This window comes from Scyliorhinus torazame, chromosome 21 (genome assembly GCF_047496885.1).
Source record: "Scyliorhinus torazame isolate Kashiwa2021f chromosome 21, sScyTor2.1, whole genome shotgun sequence".
NCBI classification, from domain to species: Eukaryota; Metazoa; Chordata; class Chondrichthyes; order Carcharhiniformes; family Scyliorhinidae; genus Scyliorhinus; species Scyliorhinus torazame.
In genome coordinates, this window is record NC_092727.1 from 2,895,022 (window position 1) to 2,912,850 (window position 17,829).

Below are 17,829 nucleotides of genomic sequence, written 5' to 3' on the forward strand. Positions count from 1 at the left end.
GATCATCAAAAGCTTCCTATAAGTCAATACACATCCTCATTCAGTAATTGTGTTAGCTAGTCAACAGATAGGTCATTCCACTTACCTTTCATAAATGCTCCTTGGTGTCTTGGGCTATTCTGTTTTTAAAAAATCACATTTGTTTTGCAATCCTCTCTACTTTCCTTCTGGAAATTTGTTCTTCATAGCTGCAAAAAAAATGTAAAGCAGAGATGAAAAGGGACAGGAAACCGGGGCAGTGGGAGCTTCAGAACCAAAGATAGTGGAATTGGGGGCTCAGCGATTGTAACAAAACACATGCCAGTCGATTCTGGAAGTTATTTTCTGGTCACAGATTACAGTAGTTGCTCCCAATTGATAATTTTAAATAATGCAGATGTTGATCCTGAAGACCAGAGATAGCGTGGGAGTTCTCAGAGCTTCCAGGCAAAAACTGGAGTGCTGACAATTGTGTGACTGTGATTAGCAGCTCAAAATAGAAACATAAAAAAAAAAAATCCCCAGTAATATGTAAGGGCCCACGATAGGGAACATGCTTTTACTGCTAGCCTTGAGAGATGAAAATTGAAAAATTGAAGAAGTGATGAGCACAAACCACCCATGCTGAATCTGGTCTGAACTGGAACCACTTGTACTTGAAGGTTCAGCTCAATTGCAGAACCCAAAGCACCTGGCTGTTCTGAAAATACAGCTGCTGATGCAGGTCTCAGAGCACAGTTATGGTTGCTGGCCTTGACTGCTGTTCACAAGCTATATTCAGATCTCAAGATCTCGAGGAACTGGTTTTGTGGTCCATTTGTCTCCTCATGTCAGATCAATTAATCTTGAGGGGACCAGTGCTTCCAAATTCTTCTCTGCAAACCTCCATACAAATACCTGACAGGTGCATCTCTAAGAAAATAAGGCGAGAGGCCTATTCAGGACTGCCCTCAGTTATATTGGCCTTACTTGCTCGAAGTGTAGCCTGCTGTGCCTCACTCCATTCCAGGGAATTCCCAGGAAATCTCTAGAAATATAAAGGAGGCAAAGATTTTGAACCTTTTAGAAAAAAACCTCGCATTTGACCTCTCAGATGTTATCCAGGCAGTAATATGTTTACATCATGTGATTCTTCTCCATTTAGACGCAATGATTGCATAAATGCCAAATCTTTTTATGTTCGTATGGTCAGAGGGCGGCACGGTGGCGCAGTGGCACTGCTGTCTCACGCGCCGAGGACCCAGGTTTGATCCTGGCCCTGGGTCACTGTCCATGTGGACGTGGAGTTTGCTCATTCTCCCTGTGTCTGTGTGGGTCTCAGCCCCACAACCCAAGATGTGCAGGGTAGGTGGATTGGCCACGCTAAATTGCCCCCTAATTGGAAACATTTTTTAAACTGTTAGTACACGGTCAGAGGTGATCATAGATCACAGTGATCTTGTTGGTTTGTATGAATATAAATAGCCTATTATCATTTTCACAGAGATAAGGTAAGTGTTACATTCCCAATAAAAACCTATCTAGTTCACCAATGTCCTTTAGGGAACAAAATCTGCCACCTCACCTGGTCTGGCCTACAGGTGACGCCAAATCCACAGCAATTTGGCAGATTCTTAACTGCCCCCTCTAGGGCAATTAGAGATGGGTAATAAATGCTGGTCTAGCCAGTGATCTCCATGCCCCATGAACAAATTTTAAAAAGCCAGATCCCAGATGGATTGGGTTCACTGTCATAAATGGAGCGCTCGTTGTTGCCCAGGCTGAGCAGACCTGAAAGACTGGCTTTAAAAAAAATGGAACTGTCGGTTGCTGCGAGTAGGAACTGCTGCTTCTGAGCTTTGGGCAGCTTCATTATTCCAAGTTTTTTCAAAGCCTACCAGAAAACCATGAAGCTGCTTGAAGTCAGTAGCAGCAATTTCTATCTTTTCTGATTGGCACAGACGTTCTCGCAAACATTTGTCGAAAGGAAGATATTTAGTGTTGCTCCCTACGTGGAATGGATGACATGTTGAGATGGTCACAATTTAGATTTGGAATATCAGGTGTTAGCCCACTTGCTGCTTATTGAATGCCAATGTTCTAAGCGTCTTATAATATCATTAGGACTCATTTCCTCTTGCAGGAAATGGCTACTGAAGGCTGACAAAATGGGTAAAGGAAGAGTTGACCCATTACAAGGAACATCCAGAATTTAAATTTCAGTTTATCCCTTCTGAGAGTGTGAATGGCATATTACCCGGGTGTTCTAGTTTTCCTGCTCAGTCTAATTGACTTTCCAGATTTTTTTAAGCCAGGCAACCACAAAGTTGCGCATCGGTCTTTCCCGCTCTGAGAAATTGTCACTTTTTATTTAAACTGTCAGTTACTGAGTGTGGGAATGGGGAAAGTACAGCTGCTCCTTCAATCACAGATTCAGTATCTCCCAAGCCAGATATTTGTAGTTCTTCCTTTCATTATTTTATTTCTGGTGATTTGTTTGTCAAGCTGGTTTTTCAGTGGCTCTATGTGATGCTGTCTGTTCCTCGCTCCCTCATGTTCATTGGTCTGTAAAGGTCGGGTGCAATTTAATGGGGGAAAAAAAGGTCCCACTTTAGGCACGTTTAGCGGGGTTTATCTTGCCACTGCCCCGCTATCAAACGGGACTGTAATTATTTTGGCCTCGGCAAGGAATGTCCGCCGAGGCCACACTTAGCTTCCTTTTCTACACTGACGAGCTCAGCTCGGCCTCTGGAACCCCCAATGACCAAACTGCCAGGGTGCCCAGGTGGCAGTGCCACGGTGCCAGGCTGGCAGTGCCAAAGTGTCTGAGTGCCAGCAGGAGTTTCAAGGTGCCACCCTGCCCAGAGCCCGACCACTCAGTGGGTTCCAATGGTCTAGGAGACCACTCAGGTGCTGTTACGCCTGGTCCACGTTTGTGGACCATTCATTCATTCTCAGGCCTCAGAAGCAACGGGCGCCGAATTGCTCACTTAAATATGTAAATCTAAATCATAACCTACAAGGGCGGGATCTCGTTAGATCTCGCGAGGTGTTCTGAACGTCGCAAACCTCACCAGAGGCCTCTTGCGAGATTTAACGTCATTGTTGCGTCACTGAGTCAGGTCGACAATGCCCTTCAATCCCCGTTGTGTAGCAATGCACTTCACTTTATGTATGAAATAAATGAACAAGTTACAATGTATGAACTGATCTGCAGCTATTGAAGCTCTCATGTTATCTTCCCTTGAAGTTGCTAAGACCTATTGAATGCAATCTGTTCGGGAAGGTAATGAGACAAGCCAAGACTGTGCATTTAGTGCTCAAGTTAGTCATTGGTCCAGTTCCTCCAATCACAGGTTCCCTCCCCTTTTTCTGCTCTTGCTGCTCCTGTTTGGAGTATAGCAAGGGCATGAGTGAGGAAACTTATGATTGGAGGAGGAATAGCAGTTATTCTGGCTGTCCCTGCTGGTCACCATGCAGGTGTCTTTCAGCTGCACAGAATGATTTGTGACAATGGGAGCGATTTTCCAGCCATGTTGTGCCCCGTCCTGATCCTACTATATCGGGAGAATAGTGGGATTGCCCAAAAACGGCAATTACTCTGGGCACCAAACAGTTTGACATTCTCTCGCCCATTCAAGTTGGTGCGATCTGGATCTTGCCCAGAAAGAGCGAGAACCTGATCAAAGCTCATTTTCATTTATTTAAATGTAATTAGCGAGATTAAAGTCGAATGCAGTGGCTTCCCAGGAGTCGCCCCCCCCCCCCCTCTCCCCGCCCCCCAGTGGGAAGTCACGGGGGTGTCACTGAGTACTCCTCGACAAAAGGGGACCAGCTTTCATGGACACTGAGGGGGAGCGGGGAGGTGAGTAGCTCTCTCCATTTACCTGTATGCCGCTCAAGGGTGCTATAGCTGATGCTCCAGCGCTATGGGGAGGTGGGGGGGGGGGCACTTCATGTGGGCTGCGGTTATTTGGGGAGCTGGAGAGGGTCAGGTCAGGGGTCACCCCTAGGCCCGTGCAAGGCATTCAAGCCATCTTTAAATATTGTGGAGACCCATAACAGGGCCAAGCACAGCTACAGCCATCCTGTGCTACCAAACTGTCACAGGACAGAGCCATGCTGCAGCTTGTCTCATGAAAGTCAATTTCACCCCCCTTAAAGTACCAATAGGCTCTGTGGTTTCAATGTTGCAATCTGCCTTCTTTTCTACCTTTGTACCTGGGTATTCACATTCCATTGCACACACCATTGACTGTGACCAACCTCTAGCTTGACAACTCAAAGCTATCCCAAAGGAGGGATTATCTTTGTTAAATTGTGATGGCACTTCACGCCCCATAACCCTCAAGTGCCTCCTCTAAGATCAGATGGCCTGTCTGAGAGGATAATTTGTGGACTGGATGTCCTGCAAACATTGATGTCTGAACCGTGTGCCTGTACTACAGGTATATCAGCACCATAGAGGCAGCTGCCAACAATAAAACAGTAAAAAGCAACGCTTCACCACTGAGGACCCATACGTGATCAAAGGTAACTATCTGGATGAGTGGATGACAGCTGAGCACGATTCCCTAATGTTGCTGCAGAGGTTTGAGGCTGGTTCTATAATACGCCAGTGTCAGGAAGGGGGATTCAGTAAAATTGGAGGCTGCCTGAGTCTCCTTGGGAGAAGGCTCTGGGATGAGCTCAAGCGCCTCCTCCTCCCTAAGGGTGTTTTTAGGGCCCTGGGTGACTCCATGGGATGAAGGGGCAGCTGGAATAAGATCCAGAAGCCTCTGAATCATCTGGCGCTGCCAGTCCCGAGGCCCCGCATCGTCTGCTCCATGGTGTCAAAGCCCTCAGCCATGGTTCTCTGTGACTGGGCCAAGCTCTGGAGTGCCTCAGCATTGTCCACCTGTGTCTGGCACATGTCCCTCAGCAAGTGGGACATTATGTTGAGGTCCTCAGCCATGGTCATCAGAGACTGAGTCATGCCTTGTACGCCACCACTCTTAGATCACATGTCGTGCTTCAGGTTTTCCTTTACAGTGTTGGCCTGGGTAGCATGCAATGCTGGCACCATCTCCTGCACCTGGAACCTTTAGGACTCCTCCAATCAGCCTAGCAGTCGCTGAGACCCCCTCCTCATAAGCACAACTCTGGCCTATCACCTCTAGCAGCTCAGGGAGAATCTTGTCCCAAGGCTCGGCATCTGGCTGGGGCCGAGCTGAGTCCTGGGATCTAGCAGATTTCTAACTGCTGTCTCCATTGGATGTTCCTGCCTCCACCTAATGTGCATCAGCAGCTGTGGTGTTCACCAGACAGCAACCCAGAAGCCTGTCTCCTAATCTCGCCCTCCGAGGTGTGTGTCCCTGTGATGGTGGAAGTTGCGAGTGATAGCCATGATACATTGCTAGTGTTCTTCTTGGAGCTCTCCTCTGAAATGGTCAACTGGATGATTGGGGGAGCAGGGGTGGGGGGGGCGTTGGTGAGGGGCTCCAGATGGCCTGGCCTCATCAGATGGTGATCCTGCAAGACATTGGACATTGGTTCAGTGAAAGGGAAGGATATTTATCTGGGACATCAAAAACTCACTTGAGACAGGTCATCTGGATGAAGGTGCAGTGGATCCTTACTTCTCTGGCACCTGCCAACCTCTCACTGTCGGTCACGGCTTGCTCATCAGATAACCCGTGATCTCCAGGACCTTTTCCTCATACGGGGTGAGGACTTGCAACTCTGGAATTCTGCCCTCTGTTGTCTTCCTTTCCCTCTTATTTTGAGTTACCTTCTCCTGTGGGGACAAGAGAGGACAATGTGAGGCGCACGCTTGATGGGTCAGGGGATCAATAGTAAGTGGCGTATGAAGGCACTGCTCATAGACATTAAAGGGTTATGATAGTAAGTGCCAGGGGTTTTGAGGAACAAGCTTGGAGGTCGGATGTTAGGAGGGTGCAAAATGTCAGCCAATGGATTTGGGATGGGAGGTTGGGATTGAAGGATGGAAGGCGGGACTGATGCCAGGAGAGAGATGACAACTTACCCTTGCAGCTCATAGGTGGTCATTCATCTTCTTCCTACAATGGACGGTCCTCCTTGTCATGCAGCTTGTATTCACTAATGGTGCCACTGTCTCCCAGATGGCATTTGTCACTGTGCTGTTGGGGGTACAGGGTGCCCCACCTTTCCTTCACAGCATCCAGAAGCCTGGCCAGGCATCGAGGAGCAGGACTCCACGCTGCATCCTCCTGTCTTGACTCGGACCGTTTAAATGCTGGTCCCCCTTGATAGCTGCGAACCCGTTTTCTGGACTAAGTGTGGATGAATAGCCGTCTGGATCAAGCCCATACACCGGTGCAAATCACGCCATGATTCCTGCCCAAAATTATACTTAGTCATTTTTTGGGAGTATCGTGCCCAATATCTTCCTGAAGGCCAAGGAAAATAAACAAAAAGTGAAAGAATGCTGGTAACGAGGCTGGAGCAGTGCTGCCGGAGCTGTCACTTAGCCTCGTGGCAGGCCGGACCCCACTGTTTTCTGCGTCTACAGCACGAGCTACTCCCAGGGAACTAAAACTTTGCTCTAGTGATACTGAGTTAGCTTGAGCGAGGTAAGTGAGTGCTGTGTCAGTGTGTCCAGGGAGGAGGGAGAATGAGACTGTCCCCTCTCCTACTCCCTCCCTCCCTTTTTCCAGCAACGAAACACTGTGAGCTGCAGCATGGAGACTGTCTTCATTTTCTATACAGAGCAGGCTGTTGAAATATATAAGGTTTTCTTGCAATCTAGGCACATATGGTGCAAGTGCAGAACATGTTAATGAGGCAGTCACTGAAAGCATGTCATTGCACAATGTAGCCCTGCTGCTAATTGTATTTGGCAGACAGAAATTCTCTGAATCGGGTAAAGAAATTTTCAGATAATCTAATATACAATGAACAATAATGTTAAAGAGACAGAACAATGAAAGTAGTGAGAATGCATTAAATATAACAAAAGAAAGACAAGAAACAAGTAAAAGGAACAACCTTATTTGGAAACAGAAATCAGTTTTCGATCAATTATGTGCACTCAATCTTTGCCATTCCTACAACAAAAGCGAAATATTGGAAAGCTGAAAATCAGAAATAAAAGCAGAACATGCTGGAAGTACTCAACAGTCTAGCAGCATCTATGGAGAGAGAAATATTTCAGGTTAATGACTTATCGTCAGATGTTTTGTTGGTCATCAAAAGAAAGTTCATCCACCTGAAATGTAAACTGTTTCTTTCAGGAATGTGGGAAATTAATGAAATTAATTTGAAATAAAAATAAAATAAAATAACAAACAACAAGATTAGCAGGAGTCTATAGAGACATTGAGGTGTGAATGGCCAAACCAGAAACATTGTTTACCAGAGATCAGTGAGGTTATACCAATGTTAGCTTCTAAAGGCAAGGGGCTGGATTCTCCGCAGCCCTGTGCCGAAATCGAGGCAGGCGCGGGAGCGGAGAATCAACTTTCATGCCATAATCGGGCCCGGCGCCGGTTCACCGATTCTGCGATTCTACGGGACCACAGAGTACGCCGCGCAACTGGGGGCCCATTGCCAGAGGCCCACCCAGCAAACCTCCGCTTCCGACCGGCCGAGCACCCGATGGCGTGAAACTAACCATCTATTGCTGGTCAGGATGCTGGCATGGCGGCTGCGGACTCAGTCCGCGGTCGCCCTATTCGGGGGCGGGGGATCAGCTCCCCCCACCTGAGGGGGGCCTTATAGGTGGCCGGGGGTTAGATCCGCGCGGTTTGATGCTCGGGCGCATGGCCGATCCGGGGGGGGGGGGGTCTCCTTTCTGTGTGTGGCTCCGCGGTCCGGGTCCGTTATGGAGCTCGGCGTGGCCGCTGGAGGCCACCGCCGTGCGCATGTGCGGACTCCAAACCGGAAGTGCGGGGCCCGTATCCGCAGCTAAAGCTGCGGGATTTACTCCGGGTCCCTGCTAGCCCCCTGCAGGGCATTGAATTAGCTCAACCTGTTTCTCGGAATTTCCGGAGTAAAACTCCACCGTTTGTACGCTGGCGTGGGGACAGAGTCCCATTTTGGGAGAATCCAGCCCAAGAATTTTGAACAAGGTAGACAGCAGAATCCACAGAGAGGAATGTCAAAGAGATTGAAAAAGTATAACTGGAGGCACCCTCATTGAAGAGAGGCTAGGTTTCCATCAATAAGCAGACATGCAGTTCCATCCGTGATCAAGGTCATAGAGGCCTGTTCCAGCTCACATTTAGAGCCACAGCAGATTTCAAATATGCTCCTCTAAAAGATGCAGTTTTGTGCCTTCACTAAACCAGGAAGAGACGCTTTCCAAGACTAGGCCACCTCAGTCGTATTGTGTGGTAACTATTGACTGGATTTAACCTCTAGAGTTACTAAAATTGGATGTTGTTTGGAAAAAGGGGTGTCTCAAATGTGTTCAGGGAACTTGGGCATATGTTGGGAACAAGAGGTACCTTCAGATAAAATGGTGTATTTAGTTATTCATATATATTTACTTTTGTTGTGTGCTTTTTCTTTTACCTGATAAATATTCTTTATTAATCGCTTACACAAAGACTGAACTGGTTCCTCACTGGGTTGTATATTGTTTCCTCACATTAATTCCAAACAAATATATACCACTAAGAACCAGTGTTTCAAATTATCCTCCGGGGTTTTGAGACGCTCTCGCAGGTAACATCAGCAGGGTTCTTAAAATTCTCTCTTCATAGATGCTGCCTCAGCTGCTGAGTATCTCGCCATCCCTACTCACCTACCCTATCCCATTTTGCTACATCTCCATATGTTGATCTGTTACGGATAGAAGGGAAGTTAATTTAAAGAATATAAATTTCTCCTCTCACCACCCGTTTGTAAACAAAAGGTTGTTTTGATTTGCATCCTCCATTGTAAGCGATGTCGTATATGCAAACACCTCAGTTTTGGCATGGTCCAATTTCTATTAATAACCCCACAGTTAGGATGAACTCAAAGGTTTAGTTTATTGGCAGACACAAAAAACATGCGATGGTGATCTCAATGTTGCCACCTTTGCATGCAAACAGTAACTGCGGTAGAGAAAAGGGCAAAGACCGCAGAGGGAATCATTATTGTTTCCTGCGGCTTTCAGAGTCCCAAATCAAAGTCCAATGAGGCATTTCTTCATGGAGGTCAGTGGGTAAACTGCTGTATAATTCACTTCGCCAGTGGAGCTGACTTCACATGATGAGATACGCATGCAGAAATGAATTGGTCTTGTCGGTAATGGTACAGAGTTCCCAGTGCTGGTAGTGAAGTTGGGGGTCAGGTGTCATAATCTGGGCAGATTCCCTTTTCTGTGAAGCTGCTTGTAGGATGATAAACAACTGATGAGACTTTGCAGTACAACAAGGTAATATTACTGGTTACTCTAGCTGGAGGTCCGTGTCACATGGATCCCACTACCTCTCCACATTGTCTAGGTTCCTGAGCTCGTTAAATGCCAAATGATTAAGAATTGAAAGGAAATAGCTCTTTCTTCTAGTAGACATGTAGACTCCAGCTGGTAGGCCTAAGTTACGAAATGTAGATGGCCTTTGTACAATTCTCTTGAATTTGGTCGCTGCAGCTCACGTGGAGGTCATAACGGCCTCTTCAGAGATAACGGTGAAAATTTATTTGATACTGTCATAGTAACTCCCATTGTTTGAGGGTCACAGACAGACATAGCTTCAGCCATTTTAAAATATATTTGTACAGTTTAAACATTTTTTTAAATAGCCATGAGGATATCTATATCTATTTTATATGGAATATTCAAGCTGAGGTCTTAGTCCCCTCCTAGATCTGAGGGAGAGAGAGAGTATAATACCTAACCATATTCAATGCTATCACAGCTAACATGCCAATTCTAGAATAATCATTTTCACAAAGTGCCAAAAGAGGAGCCAATGTCCATGGAACTATTCTCAAAGATGATTCAATGTCTTCAGGAGGGGAAGTGAGAAGAAAAGGTCAGCCTAGATTTGTCCCTTGAGTGGTACCATCAATATCTGGTCATTTATCTCATTGCTGTTTGTAGGATCTTGCTATGTACGAACTGGCTGCCAGATTTCCCAATGATGTGACACTGCCGACATCTCAAAACTTTAATGATTGGCTGTGAAGCTGTGAAGTGTTTTGGGACACCAGATTGATTGTGAAAGGCATTATATAAATGCAAGTTCTTATTTTATATTTTTTCCCAGTGGAAAATGCAAGGCTAACACTGCCAGCCCCAATGCCACAGATGTACTTCAGGGATTAAAAATCTGCCATCCTTGCCTGGTCTGGCCTACCTGCGATTCCAGACCTACAACAATCTGGTTTACTCTTAACTGCCCTCTGAAATGACTGAGCAAGCCCTCATTGCAAGGGAAAGTAGAGATGGGCTGCAAAGGCTGGCATCACCAGCGATGCCCACATCTCATGAAGGAGAAAGAAAGAAATGCTGTCAAATAACCCAACTATTCTTTATAACGATAGCCTAATCACTTATGCCTTTCTGATCTTTGAACTATCAAACTGATACTAAAAACAGCAAAGAGATTAATGGAATTAGCCAAGTCCTGTGGGCTCTCATTTTAATAATCTCCAGAAGATTATCCATACTTTCACAGATGGGATGACATGTGGAGTCTGTGGTCTGGTCATTTCTGTGACATCACCCACTGGGGGAGAGATATTAATGAGAGAGAAAGAAAATGAAAACGGCCTTAACCCTTTGAGTCCTGCTGCAGTACAACTGAATCAAACTCAAAGTGATATTTATTTGTATTTTTGGAGATGTATTTGTAGTTGATTATTTCTGATATCAGCACATTTAGTCTTCTGAAATGATCATCCCTTCTGCTAGCATTTTCCATCTGTTAAAAATTATTGAAAGTTTACTAACATTTCAACAATAAAAGACAGCCACATGTTTCCACTTTTGTACAATATTTGCACCAACCATCTTGCTTTCCCATCAGATGATATTCCTATCAATATCATTTATATAGAACTTATAACGTAGACATAATCAAAATAAATAGAAATAAGTAATGAAGTGATTGCTTATGGTAAGATCTTTGGTAAGATATATTGTTTAACGTCAATGATCAGTGGCATGTGAAAACAGGAAGCTCCCAGTGTTGTCCTCCAGAAAAATGAGTCCCTTTCCTGAACCTATTCTTTTTCTAATGAATAATTTTAATTAGGTAAGTGAAATCTGTTAGCCAACTGATGACCTTTGTCACCTGAGTATGCCTGAAATTTATGTGAACACATAGGACACAAGTATCTGGATAAAAGGAATCAGGTGAAGACACTTATCAAAGAGCCACATAAACTGCCACTCCACATCCATTATCCATAATAATTAGCTGGAGATTAAGGACACTTCACCAATTTTCAACTCCATTACAAAACTCTGGATAATTTTCCAGTGACATATCATCATAAAGGATAGGACTACATTTGTGAGTCCAGCATTTTTACTTATATTCATGCAAATCAAGACCACTTTTATATCTCTGAGTGGAAAGAGTAGTTACACGCATTCAATTTTTCTCCTTTTTCCCCTGACATATAATTGCATTGCTGCTGGCAGTGCAGTGCTCCAGTAATCATTCAAGTGGTCGTTCTTCATGACTATCATCGGGTATTTCATCACTGTGGCATGCTTCATTGCAGAGGCCAATCCTCGCTCTAAATCCACAACTGTGCAATTTCCAACAATGGGATAGTGCATAATAATGGAAATTCTGTCTTATTGCTCTACCCTCCATCAGACCCTACCACCATCCTGGTTAAAATTAGCTAATTCAAAATTGGCCAAGGATTGTGTTCAAAGTCCTTCCTGCTTGTACACTATTACCAGGCGGCTTACTTGTGTCTCTACCTGGTGAATCTTTGGGTTAGCAACAGCATTTATGTGGCCAATATGTAGACCCCACAATACCAAACATGAAATATTGAAAGGATGCTTTTGTACACAATTGTCTGGGAAAGGGTTAAGTACCACAGATGTTGTTTCTGTCAAGGTGACATTACGGTGTCACAGTGATAATAGCATTGCTGCCTCACAGCGCTGTTGACCCGGGTTCGATTCCGGCCTTGGATGACTGTCTGATGGAATTTACATGTTTTCGCCATATCTGCATTTATTTCCTCCGGGTGTTCCGGTTTCCTCTCACAGTCCAAAGATGTGCAGGTTAGGATTGGCCATGCTGGATTGCCCCATAGTATCCAAATATGTGCAGGTTAGGCGGGGTTACGGGAATAGGGCGGGGTTGTGGGCCTAGGTAGGCTGCTCTTTCGCGGGGTCAGTTCAGACTCGATGGATCAAATGGCCTACTTTCGCACTGTAGAGATTCTATGGACATACAAGCAATACAATCATGCATTTGGTATTGCATGATGCCATCCAACAAACTAAAAACTAAATGGTCACCTAAAAGCACCTTACCATTGTAAACTGGGGAAGTTTTGTATTTTCCCAACAAGATTTGGTGAAAAAGACTCAGCATATTTTGCTAAAAGCAGACCACTTTCCTTTTACCAACATGTGCCAGTTTTCTGTTGTGGATTGTAAAGCATTTCACATTTACTACCCAATGTCATCAGTTCTAGGTCTGGTATATCATGCACAAGATGCATAATAAAGCTTGCTCTTTGTCCAATTGAGTATCTCCAGATCCAAAAAAGACAGCTAATGTCAGGACATATTTAGTTGTGGTCAGTGGCCTCCTGTACAGCTCCATCTTGGTCTTGTAGTTACTGCCTATACTACAAATCATGCTGAAGGTCTTGCAATTTCACCACTAGAACCCTTTCCTCATAGTTTCTATTGAGTTTGTATTGATACCTTAGCACGCATGAATAGAGAATACTTCAATTCATATAGCACTTTTCATGACCACTGGATGACTCAAGGCTCTTTCCAGCTAATGAAGTATTTTTGAAATGTAATCATTGTTGTAATTGTGATGGTTCGAGATATAGACACTGAAGGCTTCCAGTCTAAACCAAGAAAGGGTATCTTGTAGAAGACAAAATGGCAAGTATGATACAGGCACAGAGCAACTACATGCAGGTGTTAACCCTCCAGCTCCAGGTTTCCACGCTGTCTTGCTGTTGGCCGGGGCTTGGGCGCTCCGACGCGATTTCCCCGGGCCAGCCACATGAGCTGCCGAACCTGCCCCCTTAAAGGGGCTGCGCTATCACATCCCACTCCCGTTAAGTCCCTTCCTTCATGACATGGTAACTATTTACAATATTATATAGACAGTGGGGAACATCAGAAGGGAAAGCCAGAATGTCCTTTAAAGAGTCAATCGGTCCACAGACTTCCTTGTCCGACTGGATCTCCTGAACACCAGCGGAGGTTCTTCGGCTGCCAAAACAGTTGAATTGACTTGAGCAAACACCAGTGTCCCAGAGGTAGTGCTTGCAACCACTGTGATTGCATCGGGTTCACCACTCAACGGCAGCACCATTGGCAGGGCCGCCTCCAGAACCCTCGACTCCCTTTGCACAGGGACACTCACAGATATACCCCCAATGTCAACTGGACCCACCCGTTCTGGACTGGGGGTCGCTGACCTTCGGGTCCTCAGGTCACTTTGATGACATACGACACAAGTCCCGAACGGACTACAATGCACCCGATGACCACGGTGGCTCTGAGGCAAAATTGCAAACCGAAACTGGGCCCTCCACCCGAAATGACCTGTCTCCCTTTCTCGTAGAGCGTTGGTCCTTCTGAGAGGCCGGACTCTTCCACCCTCCCTGACAAATTTGGAAACACCAAGTTGAAGCGGGTCCTAAGATGACAACCCATCAGGAGTTTGGCAGGTGTCATGCCCATCGTAGAATGGGGGGGGGGGGTTGTATGACAACAAAAGACTAGAAGGTTACAATCACAGTGGTTGGTCAGATTGCCTACAAATTGAGTTCTTGAAGGTCTGCACGGCCCTTTCAGCTAAGCTGTTGAACAGGGGCGTGGTAAGGTGCAGTTCTGATGTTTCTGGAATTCGACTCTCGTGAATGGAGTACCATTGTCTAAGACCATTGTCTGAATTGCAAATATATGACGTAAGGCATCAACCATTGCTGACGAAGTTGTGGTGCCAATGTCCTGAACTGAAAACCACATCGACAAAGACAAATCAGTTCAGCATGGCGTGTGATGTATGGTCTCATGCTTTTGGTTTTGCCATGAGCCAAACGGTCTGTATCACCCTTCGTACCTTGGATTGGACAGAATCCCGACAGGTCCCCTTCTGAATATGATTGGCCGATACTGGTCACGTGTCCAGAAAGCTAACAGACAGTATTATTTCTTGGGACACAGGTGGAGGTAGAGAACTCTTTTGGAGGGGGGAGCCTGCTCAATGTGTCAGCGCTTGCAATCTGGGTGCCCGGCCTGTGCTGAAACGTGCAGTGGTGGGCCGCGAGCAGTAAGTCCCAACACTGTACCCTTGCCAAGACCAGAGGGGAAATTGACTTACCCTTTCTCAACAAACACAAGAGTGGCTTGTGGTCCTTTATTATGACAAATCAGCAACCCTATACATCTTCAACTGTACATAATTGCTAGCCCTTTTTTATCTGGACATGGTTCTGTTCCTCCTGTTAGGATCCTCGAAGCGAAAGCAATGGGGCATACCAAACCATCTTCCATTTTGTGGGACAAAACTGGCCCAATCCCGTATGGTGAAGCATCTCACGTAGGACAATGGGTTTCCTGGAGTCAAAATGGATTAATAGCTTCAAGAACTGCAAGGCCCATTTCACCATTTCAAAAGCTTCTTCTTGTCGCTCCTTCCACCGCCACTGTTTGTGTTTCTTTAAGAGTTGATGCAATGGAGCCAATGTTGTTGGGAGATTAGGCATGAATCTGCCACAATAGTTAATCGTATCAAGGAAAGATATTAGCTCGGAGTCGTCTTTGGAGTTGGAACTTCATGAATGGTCTTAACCTTTTCTTCAAGGGGTGTAATCCAGTTCTGCCAATTCTGAACCCTAAATAGGTTACTTCCGTAGTCTGGAAGGTCCATTTTTCCCACTTATGGCATACCCCCACATCTCGGAAACATTTCAACATTTCTTCCAGGCTTGACATGTACTCCTCTGGAGCGATCCCAGTAACCAAGAGGTTGTCAAGGTATACCATAACTAATTGGAAAACCTTGGAAGAGGTTTTCCATTGTGTGCTGGAAGATAGCTCAGGCTGACGCTATTCCGAATGGCAATCTTGTATATTCATACAGCTCTTTGTGAAGTTTTGACTTCCTTGTCCAATTCTAATTGTTGGTAGATGTGGCTGAAGTCCAGCTTTGAATAGGTGCAGCATCCTGCCAGCTTGTCGTAGAGATCTTTGATCCTAGGGATGGGTTACCAGGCGGCTTGATTTATCGTCAATTTATAATCCCCCACAAATTCTAATGGGCCTGTCCGGTTTGAGGAAAGGGACTATGGGGGCAGCGCACTCTGAGAATTGGACTGATCTGATGATGCCCAACTCCTTCAGGCGCTTCAGTTCAGTTTCCACCTTCTGCATACAGGACTGGCCTGGCTCTAACAAATTTGGGTTTGCATCTGGATTTACAAAAATCTTTGCCTTACGCCTTTGATAGGGCTGAGCTTCCTGAGGAAGCCCTTAGTGGGCAGCACGGTAGCATAGTGGATAGCACAATTGCTTCACAGCTCCAGGGTCCCAGGTTCGATTCCGGCTTGGGTCACTGTCTGTGCGGAGTCTGCACATCCTCCCTGTGTGTGCGTGGGTTTCCTCCGGGTGCTCCGGTTTCCTCCCACAGCCCAAAGATGTGCAGGTTAGGTGGATTGGCCATGATAAAAATGCCCTTAGTGTCCAAAAATTGCCCTTAGTGTTGGATGGGGTTACTGGGTTATGGGGATAGGGTGGAAGTGTTGACCTTGGGTAGGGTGCTCTTTCCAAGAGCTGGTGCATACTCGATGGGCTGATGGCCTCCTTCTGCACTGTAAATTCTATGAAAATAAATTCTATGAAAATTATATTGGCGCAGGACATCTTGGTGGATGCCGTTGGAAATTTAAAAAATCTCCAGCCAGTTTAGTCAGATTTTTCAACCAATCCTTTCCAATGAGGCTGGGCCTGCGCCCTTCAATGACAACTAAGAGGCAGACTGGTTTCTTGCCCTTTTTAAGCCACTGACGTTTCCGCAGTACCGAAGATCTTGAGGGTCTCCCCCGCAAACATCAATAACCTGGCCTTGGTGCTACTTAGCAGTAGGACCTGAGTTCCATGCCAGATATAATCAAAGGCGTGCTCACCCACAACAGTTACTGAAGCCCTGGTGTCAACCTCCATTTTTTAAGGGTTTGCCATTCACATTCAAAATAATTTTGATATGATCTGTTTTGTTAACTTGGACAACGTTTAGTTGATGCATGATGTTCTCCTTAGTGTTCTCCCCAACTTGGTAAAGTGGCTGCTTGGACTGTTGCTGCAGTTGCTTTTTTTGCACAGCAATGTGCTTGGATGTGGCCTTGACGATTGCATCTGAAGCACACAAACTCCCGGCAAAGGCAGTTCTTGTGGGTCACCTCCCACCTTGTCCCTCCCCGGCAACGATCAAAGTCCATCTCAACTCTGTGTTGACGACCCAACCGGTCCCCGCTCCTTTAACTTTGGTCCGGTATCCAAGGTCGTGTCTGGTTCTCTGCTGTGCCCATTGATCCTGCTGCATGCCATAATACCGTCCCTACATTTACATCCCTGACAGGGAACAACCACATTCTGGCGTTAGCTGGCGCCTTTGTCGGTGTACTCCATTGTCTGTGCAATTTCAATTACCTTCTCCAGTGTTATTGTGGTCTCGGCCAAGAGCTTATTTTGGATACTGAGATTCTGTATCCCACAAACCAACTGGTCACAAAGCATGTTGCTAAGCTTGCAGTGTTCAGCAAGCTGTCGAAGTCTGGGAATGAAGACCAAGATGAACTCTTCAGGGTCCCTGACCGTTGAATTAAATTTATATCACTGAAGAATGTTTGAGGGCCTTGGATTAAAATGTTCCTTCACCAGCTTGCCTCAGGGGCCGGTAGATTTCTTATCAAGTTGTAGGTTTGAGGTCTACAAACTGTCAGAAGGATCACCTTCTGCTCACCTTCACCAGTGATTTCATTTGCCATGAAGAAGTAATGGAGATGTTCTGTGAACTGACTCCAATACTCAGCCCCCTGGTTAAACCATTCCAATTTAGCTTTGATCGGCATTTTAACTCACTTTTAACATTGAATTACTGACTCCCGACTCTTCTCCGAATTTTCCAGGACCCTTCCTTTCTTGGGATGCCTTGTCTCTGCCCCCACGCCCTCTAAAGTACACAGCACCACTGCTGTGGAAGAACCTTTTACCTCGTTGCCAATGTGGCAGCTCGAGATATACACAAAGGGTTTATGGTAGAAGACAAAAAGGCAAGTATGACAGAGGCACAGCACAACTGTATACAGCTCCACTGGGCTTCCAGCTTCCTCGGCCCCGCACTGGTGCACTGTTGGCCGTGGTTTGCACGGCCTGGGCCAGCCAAATTCAACCCCTCATAGGGCCACTCTACCACATTAATGTAGAATCGCAGCAGTCAATTTGCACATACTAAACTTCCACAATTAGATAATGACTAGATAACCTAATTTTGAGATATTGATTGAGGGAGAACTAGTCGGTACATCACAATAGTCCATGGGATCTTTTACGCCCACCCATGCAAGTAGATGGGGTTTTGAAAGGCAGCACCCCTGACAGTGCAGCACCACCTCAGTACTGCATTGGAGTGGGACTTGAACCTGACTGCGGGCCCTTACCTGTCCCCTTCCTTTGTGCATCCCCCAGGT

General features: G+C 45.9%; 1 long non-coding RNA gene across 1 annotated transcript in view; it reads right to left on the minus strand.

Annotated features, from left to right (window-relative positions):
- Positions 1 to 17,829, minus strand: part of LOC140397941 (uncharacterized) — a 161,710-nt gene that overhangs the window by 143,656 nt on the left and 225 nt on the right. Inside the window, exon 2 of the long non-coding RNA XR_011937344.1 lies at positions 86 to 188. This is a non-coding gene — a long non-coding RNA (uncharacterized lncRNA). The remainder of the gene's footprint in view (positions 1 to 85; positions 189 to 17,829) is intronic.